Below are 24,042 nucleotides of genomic sequence, written 5' to 3' on the forward strand. Positions count from 1 at the left end.
TTCCTCAACTATAAATCGGAGATGACGACAATGCCGTCAGGATAGTAGTGAGGATTAAATGAGATGATGTTGGTAAAAAGAAACATAGGGCATTCAACAGAGAACTGTTTCCCCTGGGAAAACATGGCTAGATTGGATGGTTGAAGGGCATTACAGAAACTTCTACCAAGATGGAGGCAAATATAAGAGATCCCAACTTGTCTGATCTGGTTTGTGCTCATATAAAATCTCCTTTTGGAAGGGTAGTGAGGACGTCCTTCAAATTGTGATGCCCTTTATCCAGAGAAAGCTCTGATTCGAAAAGATACATGCACCCCAATGTTCACAGCAGCACTATTTACAATAGCCAAGACCCGAAAGCAACCTAAATGTCCATCAACAGATAAATAAAGAAGATGTGGTATATATACACAATGGAATATTTCTCAGCCATAAAAGGAATGAAATAATGCCATTTGCAGCAACATGGGTGGACCTAGAGACTTTCATACTAAGTGAAGTAAGTCAGACTTACTGAGAAAGACAAATACCATATGATATCACTTATACATGGAATCTAAAATATGATACAAATGAACTTATTTACAAAACAGAAACAGACTTGCAGACATAGAAAACAAACTTATGGTTACCAAAGGGGAAAGGGGGTGGAGGAGGGATAAATTAGGAGTTTGGAATTAGCAGATGCAAACTACTATATATAAAATAGGCGAACTACGAGGTCCTACTGTATAGCACAGGGAACTATATTCAATATCCTGAAATAAACTATAATGGAAAAGAATCTGAAAAAGAACATATATATGTAAAACTGAACCACTTTGCTTGTACATCAGAAACTAACGCAACATGGTAAATCAACTATACCTCAATAAAAAAATCTTAAAAATAAAATAAAATGATTTAAACACACACACACACACACACACACACACACACACACACACACACACACACACACACACACACACACACACAGGCTCTGATGTCCTACAAGCGAGCACTGGGGTCTGGTCCGCAAAGCCAGTTCTGCTGAGCTACCTGGGACGGTTCTCACCATAGGGTTTTTTCTTTTTCCCATCTGTTTTTTTCCATCTTTATTTCTGGGTCCAAGTTCCCCGTACCAGGCCTGTTCTAAGAACTTCCCTAACAGATAGCAATTTCATCTAGAACCCTCCCATTGTTGACACTCAGGAAAAGGGCTCAGGGAGGATAAGGAAGTCCCCAGGGTCACAAAGGGAGTCCATAGCAAAGTTGGGCTAAAACCATGCCTCTGGCTCTTGATCCGGGTCTTTCCAACCGCCCTGCCCACCACCTGTTTAGCAGGCCCAGTCTGATTGCTGTGTGTCTTGATCACTCTCCTTTCTAGTTGTTGGCTGGGACTCGTGCAACTGTTTCTGGCTTTAGCTATTTGTGTGAAGCAGGAAGGATGAAGCTGAAATTCCCTCCCCTGTCCTTGATTCTGGGCTGTGAGGGCTTTCCCTGGCTTCGGAAGGACAATGGGTTGGAGGAGATGTCAAGGAGGCCTGCCAGTCCGGTTTTTAAGAATTCCCAGAACGGGGCTCGGGGAGACCCTCTCCTCTGTGGCCACAGCCAAGCGGCATTTCTACACGTTCCTCCAGCTTGCAGATGGAGAAGTCAAGTGTCACCGGGCAAGGTCGCTGCAGTTTATGCATTAATGGTGTTTTCTGGCCTCGGTCTCGTGATCTCTTTTTGTGCTCTCTGACCCATAACAGGCCTCAGACACGTGACAGGATAAAACTAAGCGACAGTCCAGAGTCAGGAAAATCGAGAGCCAGAAGCTCCTGCCTCCAAAATGGGAGGCTTTGGACATATTTGATGTCTCCCAGTCTCAGTGCATCTCTTCCATGGGGCAAAATCTACTGACTTTTCCAAATCGTGAAAGGAAGGTCTCAGTGGGCTTGCGTTTCTAAAATAGCTAGCATGTGCCTTGCACACGTGAATTCGTATATATAGACTCTCCAGAACTTTCTCTCCAAAGAAGCTCTGGGATCAAGATGTTTTACTGTAGGCCGGTTTTCAAAATGGAAGAGATCACACGATGAAAAACCTTTCACATTTTAAAGGTTTTGTTCACAGACATTTTTAGTTTTCTGAACTGTGAAGGAATTAGAGGCCACAGCAGCCGATAGAGGTGGGGAGAGACCCAATTCTGGTCTCTGCTCGGATGCAAACAAGCTCTTTGATGTTGGGCAGGCTGACTGACTTCTCCAGGACTCAGTTTCCGTCTGAGTTTGTGGTTGGACTTCTTCTCCTTCTCCGAGGGGCGCTGCAGAGTGATCTGTGGGATGACAGTGCCTGGGATTCTAGTCGGCCTTTGGAAGGCTTACTGATCACTCCCTGCCTTCCTCTGTGTTTATAGGCCACCCATCCTCCACTCCTGGGTAACAGGGTGCTTGAACAGGGCGGGAAAGCGGGGGAGAGAGACTAAAATACCAGGGACTGGATGCCTCCTGGCTATTCCAGCTGCACATGCGCCAGCTAAGTCCCTGGGGGATGATTACAGTTGCCTGAGAAGATTCCTTAACTCTTTCTGGAGAAAGAGCTTAACGAACAGTCTAGTGGCTCAGAAGATGCTGGGAGGTATTAACAGCAGGGATTTTCTGTAAAATGGGGCAGCCCCTCTGGAAACAGCTTGGCAGTTCCTCCAAAAGTTAAACATAGATTACCACAGGACCCAGCAAGCCCACCCCTAAGTTTATTCCCAAGGGAGATAAAAACCTATGTCCACACAGAAACCTGTGTTCACACCAGCATGCGTCATAATAGCCAAAAGGCGGAAACAACCCTATTGGCCATCAAAGGATGAACGCGTAAACAAAATGTGGTATATCCATACAGTGGAATATTATTCAGCCATGTAAAAAAGAATAAAGGACTAAGTGAAGTAAGTCAGAAAGCAAAAGACAAATACTGTATGATACCACTTATATGTGGAATCTAAAATATGACACAAATGAACTTATCTACGAAACAGAAACAGACTCATGGACGTAGAGAACAGACTGGTGGTTGCCAAGGGGGAGGGGGTTGGGGGAGGGATGGAGGGAGAGGTTGGGGGGAGCAGATGTGAGCTTTTATATACAGAATGGATAAACAACAAGGTCCTACTGTACAGCACAGAGAACTATATTCAACATCCTATGATAAACCATAATGGAAAAGAATATAAAAGAAATAATGTATATACATGTAAAACCGAATCACTTTGCTGTACAGCAGAAATTAACACAACATTGTAAATCAACGCTACTTCAATAAAAAATATTGAGTATAAAAATAAATAAAGTACTGACACAGGCTACAAGTGAGATGAACTCAAGAACATTATGCAAAGTGAAAGAAGCCAGACACAAAAGGTCACATATTATATGACTGTTTTTATATGAAATGTCCAGAAGAGGCAAATCCATAGAGATCAGAAGCAGATTTGTGGGCAGGGAGGAACAAGGAGTGATTACTTAGTGGGTACGGGGTGTTTTTCTGGGATGATGAGAGACTTTTGAAACTACAAGAGGTGGTGGTTGTACAACATCACAAATTTACTAAGAGCCACTGAATTGTATGTTTCGTTTTATTTTTTCTTGAGATACGAACTGTAGATTTTAAATGGTTAATTTTATGTTATGAGAATTTCACCTCAACTTTTAAAATGTTTGTAGAAAAAAGAAAAAAAGAGCAGAAGTCATTGTGCCCTGAGTCTGAATCTCAGCTCTGCCTCCTTTGATTTGTGTAACCTTGGGTAAGTGAGCCGGGCATTCTGGGCCACGGTTTTACTGTCTTTAAGTTGGAGAGAATGAGAAGACCCAGGACCCGTGAAGAATTCCATGAGATGCTAGACAGCAGCAAAGCACCTAGTTCAGGCCCAGGGCATGGTGGGCACACGTAGGAGTTGGCTCCCTCCCTTCTGCTCTATTCCCTTATGTCTGACCTGCCCTAAAAGGCACAGGCCAACCCAGATCTTCATGTCATTAGGTGCATGTTTTGGGATGGACCTAGAGATTATTAAACTAAGTGAAGTAAGTCAGACAGAGAAAGACAAATATCATATGATATCACTTCCATGTGGAATCTTAAAAAATGATATAAATGAACTGATTTGCCAAACAGAAACAGACTCACAGACATAGAGAACAAACTTATGGGGGGGAGTACCAAAGGGGAAAGGCTAGGGGGGACTAAATTAGGAGGTTGGGATTAACAGATACACATCACTATATATAAGATAATCAACAAGGACCTACTGTATAGCACAGGGAACTCTACTCAATACTCTGTAATAACCTATACGGGAAAAGAATCTGGAAAACAATAGATATATGTATATGTGATAACTAAATCACTTTGCTGTGCAAATGATACTCTGTATCATACTCAATACTCTGTAATACTCAATACTCAATACTCTGTAATAACCTATATGGGGAAAGAATCTGGAAAACAATAGATATATGTATATGTAATAACTTAATCACTTTGCTGTGCACCTGAAACTAACATAACATTGTAACTCAACTATACTCCAGTATAAAATAAACATTTTTTTAAAAAGTATGAAAAAAGCACTAGGAACCATATGACAACCACACTTATTCCCACTACTCACCAGTGGAACTGTTAGCATTTTGTCATATTTGCTTCATTGCTTTCCCCCTTTTTTTTAAAAAAAAATAATGGAATAAAACATTTCAGATGAAGCTCAAATTGATGCTGTCCTCCATACTCAGCTCAGTATCTCTTTTGAGCAAATAAGCAAGTCCATGAACGGGTTAATACGTGGAGAGATAACTGATTCATTCAACTGGGCTTTATTCAGGGCCTACTATGAGCAAGACATGACCTACAGGATGCAGACACAGCCTTACAGGGCTTTGTTTTAATTAATAATTTGAGCGTGCATGGGAGGTGGCAGTTCAGAGATACTAAAAGACAGCGGTCATCATATGCCCTGGTTAGCTCACTGTATTAAATAAAATCAGTGGTTTGCCTTCTGTATTTAGATTGCCGTTAACCAGCACAACTCAAAAAAACAGTCCATCTCACATCTTTAAGACACTCGCTACCCAGCAATTGTGCTGTTAGGAAATTTCAAAATAGGGGCTATTGCCCAAATGGTGTGATTTTGCGCTCTCATAGATCTGCTATGGGAATCAAATTAGCTAACCTGAAAAAACATTTGGAAAATAGAATGCTAGACAATCATCCCCAGCAGCTCTAAAACAAAGGAGGGTATGAAGTGAGATGGGGTGAAGAGGAGACAAAAAGGGGACCGATCTGCAAACTAATAAGAATTTAAAAATACAACCTCTGAGGGGAATAATGCAATTTCATCCTCCTGTGTCTCAGGAACTGAAGCCTGGAAAAGCCGGGTTGAAACGCCCAGCTTGCTGAGTTGGGAAGGGGGGTGAAAAGTAGGGAGAAGACTCGGCGCTGGGCTTTCAGAAGTGACTCAAGTAAATATCTTTGTAATTTCATGTTTCCCTCAAAACCAGATGATTTGTTTGCACCATAAAAAAAAAAAAAGGCAAGAATGCACTATGGCAATACCCCACCTTGTCTGAACATTATGTGGGAGAGAAAGCTAGTTTATGCTGCTGGGGATACAGTTTTTTCAGAGGAGATCACTGTACCTGAAATGTAGGTAGTTATAAAAATGGCATTAATTTGCTTAGACCGAGCGATTTTCACAGGAGAGCAACTAGCAGAAAACATTATGAAAATGTCCAAGAGGACTGGTAATTGAGTTGATTAGTATGACCTTGGTTATGAAGGTAATAGAAGAGGGACCGGTGCTCAGACTGAGTTATAACCCTGTTCCCGGTTCAGCGACAGAGTGAGGGATGTAATTTGTTCAGGCTGACTCGGAGTAGCCAAGCCTGCCTGTGACAAAGTAATACAGTGACTAGCCGAGCTTGGCCTGCGCTTTTACCCTGACAGCGTAAACAGGACAGGGTCAAATAAGAAATGATAGACTGGGCTCGGGTGCTGGTTCTCTGTACAGACACGCTAAGGGCAGCGTCTTCTGGACACTGAGCCCCAGGAAGCCCTGAACTACCAAAGAGGGAAAAGAACACGACTGCTCCCCAGGTGAAACAAAACAAAGCAAAACACCAACATAAACAAAGAAGAAACATCCCGAGAAGGTCTATACTGAATTCACTCCGGCTCTGTTTTCCGTATTTTTTAAAGGCATTTATGAAGCAGTATGCCACTGCCTGTGGGGGGAAATTTAGCTGCATTAATCATGAGAAAGCATCCTGGGTCTGGCTCCAAAGCCCGTGTTCTTTCTACTACACCTTCTTGAAAAAGGCAAACTTCTCCCAGTAACACACACACACACACACACACACACACACACACACACACACAGGAAGTTAACTCCGCAATCCTACATTCACTGTTGTTGACTGGATAGGGTGAGTGGATACCAAAGCGCTTACACTAAGTATAGAGAGTCACTAGCATTGTAACTGTTGCACAGAAGTTTGTGTCCCAGCAGTTCTATCCACTTTCATAGCTGTCATCACCTTCTTTATCAAGTTCACTGGAGGAAGAGATCTTAGAGCCTGGGATGGCCGGTACTCCAGAAACAGCTAGGGCACCCACAGAGCCCCTCAAATATAGGTTAGAAGTCTATACATGTGGGTCTTGGGCATCTCACGTACTATTCCTAATGAACGCGTATCCGATTTGAACTAGAGAGTTTTACTGGGAGAATCACAATAGGGTATCATCGTGCACATTTTCTTCCCTCTCTGGGGTGTGTGTGTTTGTGTGCATGTGTGTGTGTACGCGTGTGTATTTGTATGCTTTATGAGTCTCCGATTCCAGGGCTGCGGCTAAATAAATGACAAAGGACCCAGAATCCCCTGTCTCCTTGCCTCTGTCACCATGCTTGCTGACCCTCTAGTGAAAAGGATTTGACCACCACATGCGAGTGGAATAAATTATCGCTGACACTCCAATATTTAATTATGCAGCTGTCAGAGCGGCCCTTTTGAAATTCATTTTAATAAAGTGGGAACTTTCCCTTTCAAGGTTACAGTGAGGGGAGCCACCTTTGGTGTCAGCTGGAGGTCTCCACCATGAGCTCTGCATTCTTGCTCCGGACGCCTGTCACTTGTCCTGATAGAAGGGCCTGATAACAGCTCTGATGCCTGGTGGCCTCCCCCCGAGCCCCACCCCGTCCCTGCCTGAATGAACATCCTTCATTTAAACCCACAATAATGAGGACCTCAAAGTCAGAGAGGCAGGCACAAGGGCAGCGTGGAGGGGGGGAAAACGGCTTCTTGTTATAAAATTCACTCAATGTGGAAGTGGCAATCGAAAAGCAATCACGGCCATCTCCCCGTTTTAACTGGTTAACCAGAAATATTTAACATGGTGGAAGGGGGAAAAAAAAAACCCCAAACAACCCCGGGGTAACGTGAGGGCACTCAGACACTGGCACTCCTCCGTTGCTTTGGCCCCAAACTCGTGAAAGAGAAATAAAAGTACTGACTTCTATATTGCTATAAAATAGAAGACAGTATTGTAGTTTTTGTAGTTTGGCTTCTGGGCCATAAAGTTGCACTGAGGAAATGCTTTTATTTGCCAAACGGAATGTGTGAATGGGATGAAGCCTGCCTATTGTGTATGTGCCTAAAGTCTGTGTTTAGCTTATGCGTCTCACTGTTTGCATGTAAACCATGCCTACAAGGACCTAGAGAGGAAAACGTGGGTCGGGCTAGAAAAAGCAAAACAGAGTCGCTCTAGACAGCCGGACTGGTACCTTTCTTCTCTCTTCTCTTTCCCTTTCTTTTATTTTTCACACTACATTCTCTCCCTTACCTTCCTTTTCCTCTGTTCACCGCCCCCCCTTCTTTCTCTCTCTTTAATAACATGATTAATATTTATTGATTACTGACTGTATGCTGGGCATTGTCCGAAGTTCTTTGTATGCTTATCTCTTGCAGGGCTCCAAGCAACCCTATAAATTAGGTGCCTTAACGATTGTTCCCATTTTAAACTGAAGCTCAGAGAGACATGAATGGTCTTTCTCGAGATCACCCAGACAGCGTCCAGCACAGCTGAATCCAGACAGATGCCAAAGCATCTAAGATATTTCAGTCTGCTGTGTTGATTTATTTTCTCTTTCTCTGGTCTCTTCCTTGCTAACTCTTTCTCTTACTGTCTCCCCTCCTCCTTCCTTCTCTCTCCCCCGATCTCTCCTTCCCGGGTTTGTATACACGTGTCTCTCATGGAATATATAACAGCTCCAAGTGAATGCACACAGAGACCCGGCTCGTACACACATACTGTAACGCCTGTCAACAAATAATGCTTTTGGAAAGAGGCCTCGTCCTGCGCGCGTGTTTGGATAAATGCCTGAAAGAGGACGTGCGTGTGACTGTTGAAAGGTGCTGTCTTTAAACCATAAGTAATAACCAGATCTGCCCATAAGCACTTTTTCTGGGAGAAAACATTCTTTTCCCGGAGGCTGGGAAGGTGGATCCTGAGATGAATGACAGAGAAACAGGAGGCAGAAAGCAATACCTGTGCCTTCACTCCACATCTCTCTGAGGAGACCTGCTTTGCAGAAGGTCAAGGAAGGACCCCCCCAGACCCTGCCAGGGCTTAGAGCCAGCTCCCCCAGCATGGCCTCAAGTGCAGCTGATAGGCAGGGTGCCCTTTTCGTGAACTCTTGAGTTTCTTAATGGGGACTCATGATAGCTGAGGATACAAGGCCTTGGCATGGCCTGGGGAAATTACAAGGGCGAACTTCACGCCTCCCTAGGTCTGCTCTTGTGTCCTGTGTTCCAGGATCTCAACCCCAAGGGTATCCCTGTTTCACAAAGGCCAGTGATAACTGAGGCCATCCATGCCTCCCCGTGTTTGCCATCAATGCTGCCCATTAGGGGAACACCAGTGCTACTGAGATAGCTTGAGAGTTAGTGTCTTATATGTGGGCTCCAGAGGAAGGCCCTGAACTTGAGAGAGACAAGCAAGGGTGAAGGGCAGTAGTACAATCCGTACACCTGTGCACGTTACTCTGATCTGCACGGCATTGGCCCCAAAACTTACAAGACAGGAAACTGCACTTCCAGGAAGAAAGTTCCTCCTGGGAGCCCCTGCACCTGTCACATAGGAAGCCCTCCATGAGGGTTTATCGAATGTAACTCATACCAGCATTTCATCAACCCAATGACAAAAACAAAAACGCCTTTCAGTCCATGAAAACAATTGTGTAAGATCAGAGGCCTTGGTTAATAGCTAGGAACACTCAACAAGAGATCGGGATAGTTCGTGGGGTGAACCAGTGACCAATTCAAAAATCACTGATGACTTAAAGCTGCCCCCCTCCCCCCAAAAAAAGGACAAGTATAGGAGACAGGTGTCCTGCCTCTGGCCCTGGCTCCTGCCAACTTATTAAGACATTTTGTACAGGTCGAGTCACATCTCCAGGCTTTGGCTGGCCTTTCTGGGGCCTGGGAGGGAAAATGAAGGCCCAGGGCATCCTACCTAAAGGGACAGTTGAAAGATAAGCCAGGGAGGTGGTAGAAGAAGCATTTGTGAAAGTGAAGAATCTACATGTAACTTGCTCAGAAACTTTTTCATTTCTGTTTCTCTCTCTTTCACTCTCTGTTGAGCCAGTATTCGTTGGCTGTTTACTGTATGTGGCAAGCTTATGCTCTGGGCTTCCCATGTCATCCTTATAACAACCTTGAGTGGGAGGGAGGCGCTGTAATGACCTTCATCTTAGAGATAAAGAAACTGAGGCTTAGCAAGCTAACTGATTCGTTCAAGGTCATTTAGCTTATACAGGATGGAGGGAGGATTTGCAATGAGTGATGCTTCACCCCACCAGCAAGGCTCTTAAACTCCATGCCATATTTCTACTTCTTTTCCTTGCATCCTGGAAGTGAGTCCAGAATTGCCTCTACCTATACTTGGCAAATCTGTTTAATGAGGTCGATGTTAAATAATACACAGATGTCTTTTGGAAGAGGGGGGAAGTGGTGCCCTTTACCTGCAATGTTGACACAATCATAGTAATAAAAATAGTAATGGCAGTGTAATACCAGCAGCAGACACCTTTATCAAACGAGATTAGGTAACAGGCTATATTTGAACATGTATGCGTATTGTATATATTTTATGTATGTGTATATATATATGTATATGTATATCTATACACACATACATATACGCACATACACATTTTTTTCTCTAATCTGCACTATTATTATTCCCATTTCATTACTAAGGAAACCAAGGCTCAGAGAAGCTAAATATCTTGCTCAGGATCATATGGGAAGTAACTGAAGAGCCAAGTTTGATATATCCATCTACCTGACCCAAAGTTATTGCTCTTGAAAGAAAAGAATAATTAAAATAAAACCAAAAAAAAAAATACTTCCACAGTGCCTCTATGCCAGTTTAGAATTTATATAACTGTTTCAAGTACACTGTTTCCTTTAATCCTGACGACAATCCTGTGAGTAGCTATTACTGATATCAGTGTGGAGTATTCATCTGACCCCGATTTTACAGAAGATGGAATCATGGGGCTGGAGGTGACATGACTTGCCCAGGGAGCTGCAGCCAACAGCAGGGGGAACTGGGACCAAAAACCAGTCCTCAGACTTGTACTCATTGTGTCCTATCGTGTCCCCCTTGCTCGACGGGGAAGAGCTTGCCCCTGCCTGGTGGCTCTGCGAACCAGGGACATCCATGAACCAAGACACTCCTCCTGGGACTTCCCTGGTGGTCCAGTGGTTAAGAATCCGCCTTCTAGGCTTCCCTGGTGGCGCAGTGGTTGAGAATCTGCCTGCTAATGCAGGGGACACGGGTTCGAGCCCTGGTCTGGGAAGATCCCACATGCCGCGGAGCAACTAGGCCCGTGAGCCACAACTACTGAGCCTGCGCGTCTGGAGCCTGTGCTCCGCAACAAGAGAGGCCGCGACAGTGAGAGGCCCGCGCACGGCGATGAAGAGTGGCCCCCGCTTGCCGCAACTAGAGAAAGCCCTCGCACAGAAACGAAGACCCAACACAGCCAAAGATAAATAATAAATAAATAATAAATAAATTAAAAAAAAACACGTCTCTACATAGCCATGGATCAAAGAAAAAAAAAAGTTATTAAAAAAAAAAAAAAAAAGAATCTGCCTTCCGATGCAGGAGACGTGGGTTCAAGCTAAGCCCGTGCACTCTAGAGACCGCATGCCTCAACTACTGAGCATGCGCACTCTGAAGCCCATGCGCTGCAACTAGAGAGCCTGAGCGCCTCAACTACTGAGCCCACACACTCTAGAGCCCGCCCACGTGCCGCAAGAAAGATCCCGAGTGCTGCAACTAAGACCCGACACAGCCAAATAAATAAATAAATATTGGGGGGGGGGGGGAAAGACACTCCTCCTGCTGAGGTTCTCAGAACTGACAGCTTCCATCTTGAACAAACAGCCTCGTGCTCATTTGGATGTTCCTGGCCTCGGGTGTAGGGCCCCCACTCCAACAACTCCTTTGCCAAGTGAATTTAGACAATGTTCTCAATGCCAGTTCTCTCGCCGCAAATGGGAAGAGACTTAACAAAGCAGCTGGCAGCAGCCGCTTGTCACAGCTTTTGCAGTCAGAAATAATGACGGGTCAAAGCCAGCCCCAAATTCCAAAGCTCCCCAGGTACGCGTCCCGATGCTAGGAGTCCGAACGCCCCTCCTGAGCGGACCCTCTTCAAAGAGCAAGTGTAGCGTCCACCCCCAAGATGACAAGCAAAGCCTGGAGGGCTGGGAGGGAGAAATAAATCCTGACTCAACGAGGAGAAGGATTAAAAAGTCACCTAGCATGAGGAGAATTCGCACTCCACAAATTTTTCTCGACTGAGTAAATTTAAAGAAATAAAACTAGATTGAGCATGCGTTTAATACTGGCTGCTATCTTTTGCTCTGCTCTGCTCAGTGGCTTGTTAAATATGAAAAGATTTGCCCTGCAAGGAGACACAGAGAGAGGCAATCTCTGAGGAACTCATCAACCACCCGGCCCCTCCTCTTTGTAACCTGGGTGAGATGGAGAGTCTTTTTTTTTTTTTTTCCTTCCATCACCCGAGCGCCCCAGTCTTGTGTACAAGTCTCAAATACGATCATGGTATCACCACTGTCGCTTAATAAAAGGTGTGATATAAAAAGCTCATTCGAGATGCCAGGAGTTTCCCTTTCTGACCCTGGCTGCCTGAGAGGCAAATTGCATTAGAAAATGACATGCCATTCATCTCGCGAGTACTTGCAGGAACATTTAGCTAATTAAATGATTAATAAATTTAACACTGCTTTATAATTTCATTTAGCTGTGTTGGAAATCACACGGTAAGCTGCGTACGCACCGAATGAGATTAGGTGGGAGTGAGGGTTTCGGAGGCTGCCCTGGTAATTGAGATTAGTCTATTACTATGGTGACCTTTTTAACTTTTATATTCTCTTGTTAAAGCCAAATAAAATTTTATTCACTTTTAAGGAATATTTACTTAGAGAAATTTACATGAAATTAAAGAAACACGGAGCCCAGAAGCCTACTGGGGCCAGAATCCATGCACTGTTTCCTTTGTAATTTTCAGAGCCCCTTTAGGAAACTGTCCTTAAGCTGGAGGCAGAGTGAAGAATGGTGTGTCTTTAGGTAGATCATTCATTCACTCAATGAATGTTGAGTCCCTGGTTATATCCTGGGCACACTTCTAGGCCCTGGTACTATAGCAGTAAACATGCCCCAGGTCCCTGCTTTCCTAGAACTTAAACTATACTAGAGAAATACAGACAAGAGGCAAATAAATAAACAACAAAATAACAGAGAGTAATAGTAATAAGCACAGTGTAGAGAATTAGGCAAGATGGCTTCTGTAGGCTGGGGAGCTAAAGAAAATCTCTCTTCAGAGGTGACAATTAAGCTGAGATCTGAATGAGAAAAAGCAATCAGCCATAAAAAGCTGAGAAGGAATAGCACACCAGAACAGAGGAGACGGAGGGTGAAGGTCCCGAGGAGGGAATGCATGAATTTGGTGTATTCAAGGCACAGAAAGGACAGTGAGACTGGGAGCTGAGAAGCTGGAGGAAGTTGGTGATGCAGCAGATGTAGGAAGGGTCAAACGAGGAAGGCCTTGCTGACCACAATAAGGAGTTCGGACATTTTTAAGTCGGTGTAGTGGGAAGCCATTAGAGGGTTATAAGCCGGGCACTGGCATCATCTATCAAGTGATTCCATCTAAACTAAGGGCTTCTGCAGCCACAATTAAGCGTGGGACTGAGGCCACCTCCTAACTTGTTGAAGAACAAAAAGACTGATTTGGTTTCTCTCACCTTCAGCCTCCTTTTTTTTTTTTTTTCTTTTTGGCCGCACAGCGCAGCTTGCAGGATCTTAGTTCCCTGACCAGGGATCTAACCTGTGCCTCTGGCAGTGAAAGCACGGAGTCTTTCCATTGGTCCATTGGACCACCAGGGAATTCTCCAGCCTCCTTTCTAAGCTGTGCTTTTTTCCAACTGAAAACTGTATTTGCTGGTCTGGCTTCTCTGTTCTTTTCTCAATATGGTCAGCTCTCCATATCTGTGGGTTCCACATCCGCAGATTCAACCAACAGTGGATCAAAAATATTTGAAAAAAAAAAAAAAAAAGTCCCAGAGGGCTTCCCTGGTGGCGCAGTGGTTGAGAGTCTGCCTGTCAATGCAGGGGACAGGGGTTCGAGCCCTGGTCTGGGAAGATCCCACACGCCGCGGAGCAACTAAACCCGTGCGCCACAACTACTGAGCCTGCGCATCTGGAGCCTGTGCTCCGCAACGGGAGAGGCCCGCGCACCGCGATGAAGAGTGGCCCCCGCTCGCCGCAACTGGAGAAAGCCCTCGCACAGAAATGAAGACCCAACACAGCCAAAAATAAATTAAAAAAAAAAAAAAAAAGTCCCAGAAAGTTCCAAATAGCAAAACTTGAATTTGCTGCATGCTGGCAACTATTTACTTAGCATTTACATTGTATTTACAGCTACTTACATAGCATTTACACTGTATTAGGTATTATACCTAATCTAGAAATGATTTAAAGTATATGGGAGGATGTACATTGGTTACATGCAAATTCTATGCCATTTTATATAAGGGACTCGAGCATCTGAGGATTTGGTATCCACAGGGGGTCCCAGAACCAATCTCCATGGATACTGACCGGATGTGGTACCTTGTCGTCCCAGGTGTTTTGAAAATGTTTCTGATTATCCCCTTCTTTACAGTTCTTCTCATCCAATTTTCGCTCTCCTCATCCGTAAAGTCCCAAAGTGTATATATATATATATTTTTCCTTCTTTTTTTTTTTTAAAGATCTTTATTGGGGTATAATTGCTTTGCAATGGTGTGTTAGTTTCTGCTGTATAACAAAGTGAATCAGCTATACGTATACATATATCCCCATATCCCCTCCCTCTTGCATCTCCCTCCCACCCTCCCTATCCCACCCCTCTAGGTGGTCACAAAGCACCGAGCTGATCTCCCTGTGCTATGCGGCTGCTTCCCACTAGCTACCTAATTTACACTTGGTAGTGTATATATGTCCATGCCACTCTCTCACTTCACCCCAGCTCAAAGTATATATTTTTAAACTTCAGAAGTCTCTGCTTGGTTCTCTCCTGTATTAACCATGTCTTTAGTTTTTCTGTATTCTGATGCTTTGACATCTGACCTTTGCTGACCTTGGAGGGACTGCCCCTCCCAGAATTAGTCAGTCCCTAGAGACGACAAACAGTTCACCTGAGCCTTTCAAATGTAAATCAACCAATCCTGAACTTAGACTCCAACCCCTTTCTTTATTGGGCTCCCAATTCCTGGCCACTATCCCTCTGCCTTAATCACCCCAGGTCCAGGTACCAGACAACTAGGGGAAGGCCCTTCTGTCCAGAGCCTGCCGAATTTATTCAGACAAGCCAATCCTATGTCTGCTCACCCTGCCTCACCTGTTGCTTCCTAAAGAAACCACAATAAAGGCTCTTGTCCAGTTTCACTCTCTCCCTCTGCTTCCTGACTGACCCTGGTGCTTCCCCAAATGCCCTCCCCTCCATGGCACTGGGTGTCCTGTTCTCGAGATCTGTTGAGAATCGCAAACTGTCTTTGCAATGGCAGTTGTCTTCTGATATGTTGGTCTTACTGTACCTAAATAATAATAAAACCTACCTTTCAAAACATCTCCAGATACCCAGTCTTGTTGCTCACCAAATAATAATACTTACTGAGGTCTTGCTATGTGCCAGACGCTGTAGAGACAGGATTGACCTTAAGTGACTCTAATTTAACCCTCCCTCCTACAACCCTGAAAAGAGGATAGTTTGGGGCCATTTTATACATGAAGAAACTGAAACAGAGTTTATGAGACTTGACCAAGGCCACGTGGCTCTAAGTGTTAGAGCTGGGAGTTAAACCCAGAATAGAGATGGTGTAGTTCATAAATTAAGAGAAAGAAAGATCAGTTTCCCTCCCGATGAAATGAACTAAAAACTGCATCTTAACAGACGCTTGAATAATTTTGTTCTGTCTTGTTGGATTGTCCTGCCAAACTTGTTTGGAATTTGCTGCTGCAATTTGTTGCTCAATCCCTTTCTCTGGTATCTGCCTAGTTTCTCATCCAGGCATATTTATCTCGAATTCCACTTTTCCCCTAATTCCTTCTCTTAAGTTAATATAAATACTTAGAAAATGTCTAAAGAAATGTCCGGGGCCATTTTACCAGGTGTCTTGTGCCATTCTTCCAGAATGAGGGCCGATTCCTTAGAATACCGCTAGCAATCATCAAACAACTTCACACTTCTGATGCTAAGTCACATTTTGCAAATCTACGTATTCAACATTAAAAGTTTTTGCTGTTAGTTGTTGTTGATTTTTCCCCCCCTACCAGCCCACAGAGAAGATGAAATAAAAGATCTTCCCTTCAGCAAGTGTTTAAACTAGAGTAGCTTCAATTGCAGGTAATTAGGCATACATCCCTTGGATATTCTTAAGACTTTGAACATATACACACCCTTAAAATTTGAAACCCTGTGATACCTGCTGTAAACTCTCAGATTTGTGAGCAATTACCTTTGTAAGCAGCGTTTCTGGAAAGTAACATCTGCGTGTGATTCACACTTTTTTTTTTAACTTGTTAATTGTCTGGTTGTTAACTCTACTAATCTTATGATGCTTAAGAATTCGTCATTCTTCTTCCAATGTCTTCTACTTAGTGTGCAAAATTTGGACACACCTGTGTAATTAAAATATTTTCTGCTTAAAAAAAAAATCCCAGTTGTCTGGCTTATAGACAATCACATTAGCACCTGTTAGGAGTAACAGATGAAGTAATGAGTAGCAAGAACACGCATATCCTAGTTTTGAAGAAGTGGTGACCTGCCTGATTTTCTAGAAATTGCAAGCTCAATATTTTACTCTTGTATTTTTAATAGTGATACGACTATGTGAGTTACAAGTGCTTAGATGCTTTAAGTATTTCCTTCATCTTCATTAGATGTTCAGAAATCACCAGAGAGACTTGTGCTTAGATTTTTTTAAGCTGGAATTCTTCCTCCCTTCTTCCCTTTCTCCCTCTTTCTTTTTCAAATGTATTAGTCCGCTATGAAACCTGACACCACACTAGGCACTGATGATAAGACAAGAAAAAGAATTCTGCCTTCCTAGGAGTTTACGATATAATCCTCTTTATTCAAAATGTGGCTCATGGACCATCCTCATTTGCATCCCCTGTGAGCTTGTTAGGGATGCAGAATCCGCATTCCATCCCAGACATCCTGAATCCAAACCTGTACTTTCAGGAGGATCCCTAAGTGATGTGTAAGCACGTTAGAACTGGATAAGATCCTCTAGTGCAGGGGTCTGTTATCTCTGACAAGCAGGCCAAATCTAGGCAGCCGTCTGGTTTTGCTGTTATTGTTGTTTACTTTTTTACTGTCTATGATCTAGGAATGGTTCTATTTTAAATGGCTATATGACTACTTACCCTCTGCTTTAATAGCTTCCATTTTGTCTCTTGGACTGCAAACTCTTAACTCTTTACTTTCTGGCTTTTTAAGCGAAAATCTGCTAACCCCTGTTCTCCAATTTAGATGATTCTAGAACCCAAGGTATGAATGAAGGCATGGATGAACGTTATCTTTTGAAATAAACATGGCACCGTGACACTGAAAATATCTGTCAAACTGCCAAGTGTCAGACGTCAGAGGAACGACTATATATTTTTGTGTGTGCCTATTTTTTGTCGTTTGTTTGTTTTTACAAAAACTGTGACATGTATTCAACAGGAAAATCGGCACTGAAAGCCTGTATCTTGGAACAAACTTATAAAAGCTACAAGTGTAATATGAATTTCACAGCCCACACTCAGAGATCCATCAGGTCCTGAAAAAGCAGTTCTCAGAACCGGAAGAACCCCAAAACATGAAAATTACTGCAACTGGTTCCATCAAAGTTCATATAAAAGTAATGAACAGCAAACTAAAGACGGCTGTTTTACCACACATATCCACCTGCAAAAGGGCTGTATTTTTAGATGTTGCAAACTTTTAGTTCTTCCAAATTAAGAAGACACAAAATCGCCATTTACTTTCTCCATCGTTTCAAAAAACAAGAGCGGTTACGTCCTTTCGATTGAATTAACCTTTTTTGGCAGACAGTTTTATTTTTTAATATGTCCATATCCCTATCTATCCTTTAGGGGTGGATTAACTAAGCAAATGTTAGTTCGGGGACAGTGTTGAGGATGGATAAGGAGAAAAAAGAAGACGAGACAAGAACTGAAATCAGAGAGGAGAGACAGGAAGAATCAAGAGCAGACAATCTTCAGAAAAAGAAACTCAAATAGGGAACAGGGGACAACATTCCCACAGGGTCAGTGCCCTGATCACTGCCCAGTTGACAATAAATAAATACTTGCTGCACTGGATTAAATTAAAAGGAGTAAAGTGGGTGTTAATTTGCAATGGCAAGACCCAAGGTGCCTACTTTTCATACCACGTAGGGCTTTGACATTAAACGAATGGGAGCCTGTTCTTTGAAGATCATCTGTGATGCTTCAACTCAGCTGGTTAGAACAGGGGCCCAAGGGAACCAAAGTTCTCTGGATCGGGGCAGAAAGCTTTGCTCTCTTTCCTCCCAAGCGCTACATGTTTGTGGAGAACAGTCATGGCTAGCATCGGATGACAAGACAAAGGTGTGGACAGTCCAGCCTAGTCCATCAACAGGCCTGGAAAGAACTATTCGAAGCTTAGGGGCTGTCACTTGGCCAAGAGCATCTCCCTTGAGTATAGATTACAACCTGATCTTTATTTGAACGCATCGCCCTGAAAGTGCAGGCACTTAAAACAAAACAAGACAAAACAAAAACAGATGATATGAAAGTCTGCTTTAGCTGACTATGGTATTGGGAGGAATTAAGCAGTGTGCATGACGAGATTAAGGCCTTGTATGATTCCCAACTTATGATTAACGTAGTCACAGCAAAATGGAGAGGGTCTTTACTGCCTTTCAGCGAGGTAACTGATGGCGCGCGGGGATTATTAGTATTGCTACTTAGGCTAATACACAATCTGAATTTCCAGAAATGTCATTACTGTGGGCTGCTCCCTAGGGATCTATGTATAATGGCAGAAGTTACTACCCAAGGACATCTCCCCAGCCCCTAAAGAAATACCCACAGACAGAGAAGGGCTCGGCGTGGCTTCCCTCTCACTGAAAGGGCTGCTCAGAATGACTGATTAGACTCTTGGCCTCCCAGAAAAATTGTACAGGGGCCTTTCCAAGCTGGAGACGGGAAGCCAGATGGGGCAGGGTTCAAATCTCAGCACCGGTACTTCTTAGCCAGCCACTCTACTTGACTCTGTCTCAGTTTCCTCCTCCTCAAATGGGATTTTTAGGAGGTTAAATGAAAAATACAGCAGCTTCCTGGCACATAGTGTATGCTCAGTGGATTTTGGGTTTTTTCGTCTTGTGCTCATAGAAACCGGGCCTTTGTTCCTGGGGTGCATGCTGCCCACCAGGCCTTTCCTGGCTTCATCTAGGAGCCTGTATTCTCCTTTTTCCCAGTGTCACCTCCTCCAGGAAGCCTCCCCTGATGCTCTTGGGCCAGTAGCAGTCCCCTCTTTCCACTGTCTCCTGGGCCTACTCCTATCCCTGCTTTTAACTCAAAGAATGGAACCCAGCTCCTCACGGTTCTATCTCCATGGCAGTGAGCTCAGAGGAGCTGTGTCCATCTTCACCCCAGTGCCAGCCCATCCCCGACACAAGGAAGGTGCTGGAAGTCAGCTGAACTGGAGAACAGCAGCCTGTGCTCTGCATGCAATGAGCTGCAGTTCAAGTTTTCTGTTCTCGTGGGGCATGGCTGGGAGAGTGTTTTTAAAGCTCAGGTTTTTGCAGCATGGCTTTGCCCCAGACCACTCTTCTGCTCTTGATTCAGGAAGAAGCCTGTTCAGCCCAGACTTCTGCTTTGGTCCAGTCGGCCTGTGCCCTGCTCTGCCCCATCCATCATCTCATCTGTCAGCATGGGTCAGCTAATCCTGCCCCTCAGGGCCTCTGCGCTCGCACAGGGGAGCGAGGCAAGCAGAAGTTCCAAGGCAGTGTTGAGAGAAATGAAGGTCCTAACCAGCTTTCCTTTTATAGGAAAAGGAGGAAGACAAACTTCTCAATGGTCCTGGAGGAAATAACCCAAGGTGTATGGCAAGATCAAGGCCTCCTATGATACCCAACTCATGATTAATTTGGTGTCAACAAAACCTAACTTTTCCCCCTTATCATAGGGACCCTTTGTTGCCTTTTTAAGACTCAACCTAGATACCGTCTGCTAGTCACATGTGATATTTCACGGCTAAACCACCAGAAAAGATAAATAAAGGCGATTCCCAAATCACAGAGAAGAGAATTATAATCACGTTAGAGTCAAAACTTGAAAACCAAGGCAGGAGGCCAGGCTTTTTCTTGCAGTTACAAGAACTCTGGGATCACACAGACCCATCACATGGCTCTAATGGGTCAGGGGCCTGTCAGGGACCCTGCAGGGTGTTCTGAGACCAGCATGACTCCAACACCAAACATCATGGCAATTGATTTCCTTCCTTGAACCGCAGGCCTGGCCTCTATGTTCTGCCTTATCTCGGCGAGAAAGGCAGGCAGTCCACAGCCGACAGTGAGCCCAGGCTTGCCCACTTCTAAATCTCATGATAATTACATCACTATTTGTAATGAGCCCGAAACCAGCCCTCAGATGTGCAAAGGCCACACGCAAAACCATGTCTCCAGCCTGGATGCTTATCACGCAGAAGGAGGGGTACTTGTCGCTGTGTCTTCTCCCTTCCCAACCTCCCTTCAATGCTGGGGAGTATCTGGGCCACTGTAACCACAGAGAAGGTGCACGTGCTCCCAGCGTCTAGAAGAAATGAGAACCTACAGACTGGGGCGGCTTTACCCCACACCTGCTTGATCCGTGTTTTTAATGACCTCCTGGTACTCACCGCAAAGGAGGACACTTCACTAGGAAGAAACCCCCAAAGGCAGTGACAAGTCAACAACTGCAGGGAAGAATGTTCCAGCTTTCGAATGCTTAGTGGGATTGGGTATTCAGGACATAGTGCCACTTTTACAGTTAACTCTATAATATAGAAAAAGCAGGGGATGCATTTTCTGGGGAAATTAGTCTTTCCTCTTTAACATGAAAGGGATAGATTTATACATTTAATAAATGTGCCAATCACAGGCTGACTTTTATAAAATGACTAACTTTAAAAAGGGGAAATCATTCTTTGTGGAATGTTGTACGAAGCCTCAAATCAGGGGAAATGGAAAAGGGCTGAAAAGCGAGGGTGAAAAAGTCTTCTATATCAGTGATGGTACAATGAGGTCCTGCAGGCGGAATCTGGCCTGTGGATGTATTTTGTTTGGCTCCTTCCAAGTTGGCTCATGCAATGAATTCATTGCCAACACTTAAAAGTTGGATGATTCTACATTTCCAGGTTCTCTGGAAAAACTGGAAGTTCTGGCAAAATTGGACTAATTTTTACTTGGCAGCATTCAGCTGGAGTTTAATAATGGCTGCCCCTATACATAGTGCATGGACACAACCCTTGACACTTTCTGCTGTCTTCCATACACCGGGGGCAGTGCCATGTATTATGTTATACACAGACAACTTCATTCATTTATTCCACCCGCCTGGTACCTGTAGGCATCTGCATTTGCCCTATTCTACGCTATGTAATTATTACTTATTAATAGGTTGTTTTATTAATTAATTTATTTGGTTGTACCAGGTCTTAGTTGCAGCAGGTGGGCTCCTTAGTTGTGGCTCACCGGCTCCTTAGTTGCGGCACATGGGCTCCACAGTTGCGGCTCGCTGGCTCTTTAGTTGTGGCATGCGAACTCTTAGTTGCGACATGCATGTAGGATCTAGTTCCCTGACCAGGGATCGAACCTGGGCCCCCTGCATTGGGAAAGCGGAGTCTTAACCACTTTTTATCTCTACGTTCCTGATGCACGAATCAGAGATAAACCAACACGCCACATTTAGTGAGAATTTCATCTAGAAAAGTGAAGGCACTGAAGGACAAAGTTCAAAGCTACTCTTTGGCAGTTCCATAACTCTATGGTTTGGGAAAGGATCTCTTCCACCAGTAACAAGAGGAGTTTTCACTGTTAATCTCTTCAACTATAGGTAGCCTGATCAGAACTAGTCTTAGCGCAACAGGATTATCTTCAGTGAATCATATCTCTAAGTGTTCTCAGTTGCCTTAAAATGAGAGGCCTAATCAGAGAGGAAAGTCCTTGATCAGGAAAGTATGTCCTTTCTGGGTTCCCATAACAAATATAAATGGGTCCTTTTTTTGGCCCACAGATGTGATGTTACTGGTAAATGGCAGGTGAAGATCCCTTTACCAGTGGTGTGGATGGGTTGATAAATGGATAGATGGATGGATGGATGGATCTGAACCTCTTATATGAATTCTATACTCAACACTTATTTTGCAAGATGGCAGATTGAGTGTAGAAGGGGCATCATGCCAGTGGAACTGAGTGGTGTATACTAAGCAATGTGAGGCCAGGACTGGTCATCTAGCCTTCCGCCCTAACCCACTGGCTGTGGGCCTAAATGCAGTCTGTGGCTGAATGCCAGCTGAGGGAGAAGTACACACCAAAATATAGGCAGGCAGATTATTTATAAGACTTAAAACTAAATGCTCACTGATTTTTATGCAATTCAGACTGAGCTCCATAGTAGCTGATGGGGACCCAGTAGAGACCAGCCCATAAGCAGGGAGCTATGCTACATACTCTCACACCCTCCTAACCACAAAAATGGAACCCAGCCAACAAATATTTACTAAGTATCCTCTTCGTGTGAAGCACTGTACTGAGATGGATGTTTGCTGAATAAAAATGTGTGGACTGTTAACAAAACATTAGGAAACTGAATCCAACAATGCACAAAATGTCTTATATGCTAAGAGTGGGATTTATCCCAGGTACGCAAAGCTGGTGCAACATTCAAAAACCAATCAATGTAAGCCACCATATCAACAACCTAAGAAGAAAACTCACATCAACTGAGACATAAAAAGCATGTGACAAAATTCAACACCCATTCATGGTTAAAAAACAAAAACAAAAACTCGTAGCAAATTAGGAATAGAGGAGAATCACCTCAACTTAATGAAGCAAATCTTAAAAAAACCTATAGGTGGCATCACAACTAATGGTGAAATAGTAAATGATTTTTTCCCCCTAAGATCAGGACCAGGCAAGGATACCTTTTCTCTTCACTCTTATTCAGTATAGTACAGGGAATTCTAGCCACTGCAATAAGGCAAGAAAAAGAAGTAAAAGGCACATGTATTGGAAAGGAAGAAATAAAACTCTCCATTTGCATTTGAAAAGATTGGCTACTTAGAAAATCCCAAGGAATCTCAAAACAAAACAACACTTCTAGAACTAATAAATGAGTTTAGCAACGTCGCAAGAGCTAGATCAACACATAAAACTCAATCGCGTTTCTATATACTAACAATGAACACGTGGAAATTGAAATTAAAAACAGAATGTCATTGACAACCACCCCAAAGAAAACGAAATACGTAGGTATATACACTCATTAGGCATACACTAAATAAATGGAGTGACATGCCAAGTCCATAGCATAATAAAGATGTCAATTCTCCCCCAACTGATCTATAGGTTTAATGAGATTCCTATCAAAATTGCAGCAAGGTTTTTGGTAGACATAGGCAAGTATATTCTAAAATTTATATGAAAAAGCACAGATGTTAGAATAGCTCAAAGAATCTTTATAAGAAAGAATACAGTGGGAAGAATCCCTCTACTTAATATCAAGACTAACTTAGCTACAATAATGAAGACAGTGTATAATTGGCAGAATGATAGACATATAGGTCAATGAAACAGAAGAGAGAATCCAAAAATAGACCCACAAAAATATGCTCAACTGATTTCTGATAAAATTGCAAAAGCAATTCAATGGAGGAAGAATAGAATAGCTTTTCAACAAATGGTGTTGAAGCAATCGGATATCCATAGGCAAAAAATATGAACCTCAACCCACTTCACACCTTATACCAAAATTAACAAAAGATTTATCATGGACATACATGTAAAGTGTAGAACAATAAAACTTTAGGGGGGGAAATAGGAGGAATTCTTTAGGATCTAGGGCTAGACAGATTTGACAGAAATTTTATTTATGGATAAATAAAAACTTTATCCATAAAAGGAAAAAATTACTAAATCGAACCTTATCAAAATGAAAAACTTTTCCTTTGAGAAAGCCCATGTGAAAAGGATGAAGAGACAAGCTACAGAATGGAAGAACATATTCGCAAAACCCATATCCAACAAAGAACTAGTACCTAAATTATACAAAGAACTCTAAACAACTCAACAGTAATAAAATAAACAATTCAATTAGAAAATGGGAAAAGTCATGAACAGACATTTCACTGAAGAGGAGATAGAGATGGCAAATAAACATACGAAA

The sequence above is a fragment of the Balaenoptera acutorostrata genome, chromosome 19 (genome assembly GCF_949987535.1).
Source record: "Balaenoptera acutorostrata chromosome 19, mBalAcu1.1, whole genome shotgun sequence".
In the NCBI taxonomy this organism is placed as follows: Eukaryota; Metazoa; Chordata; class Mammalia; order Artiodactyla; family Balaenopteridae; genus Balaenoptera; species Balaenoptera acutorostrata.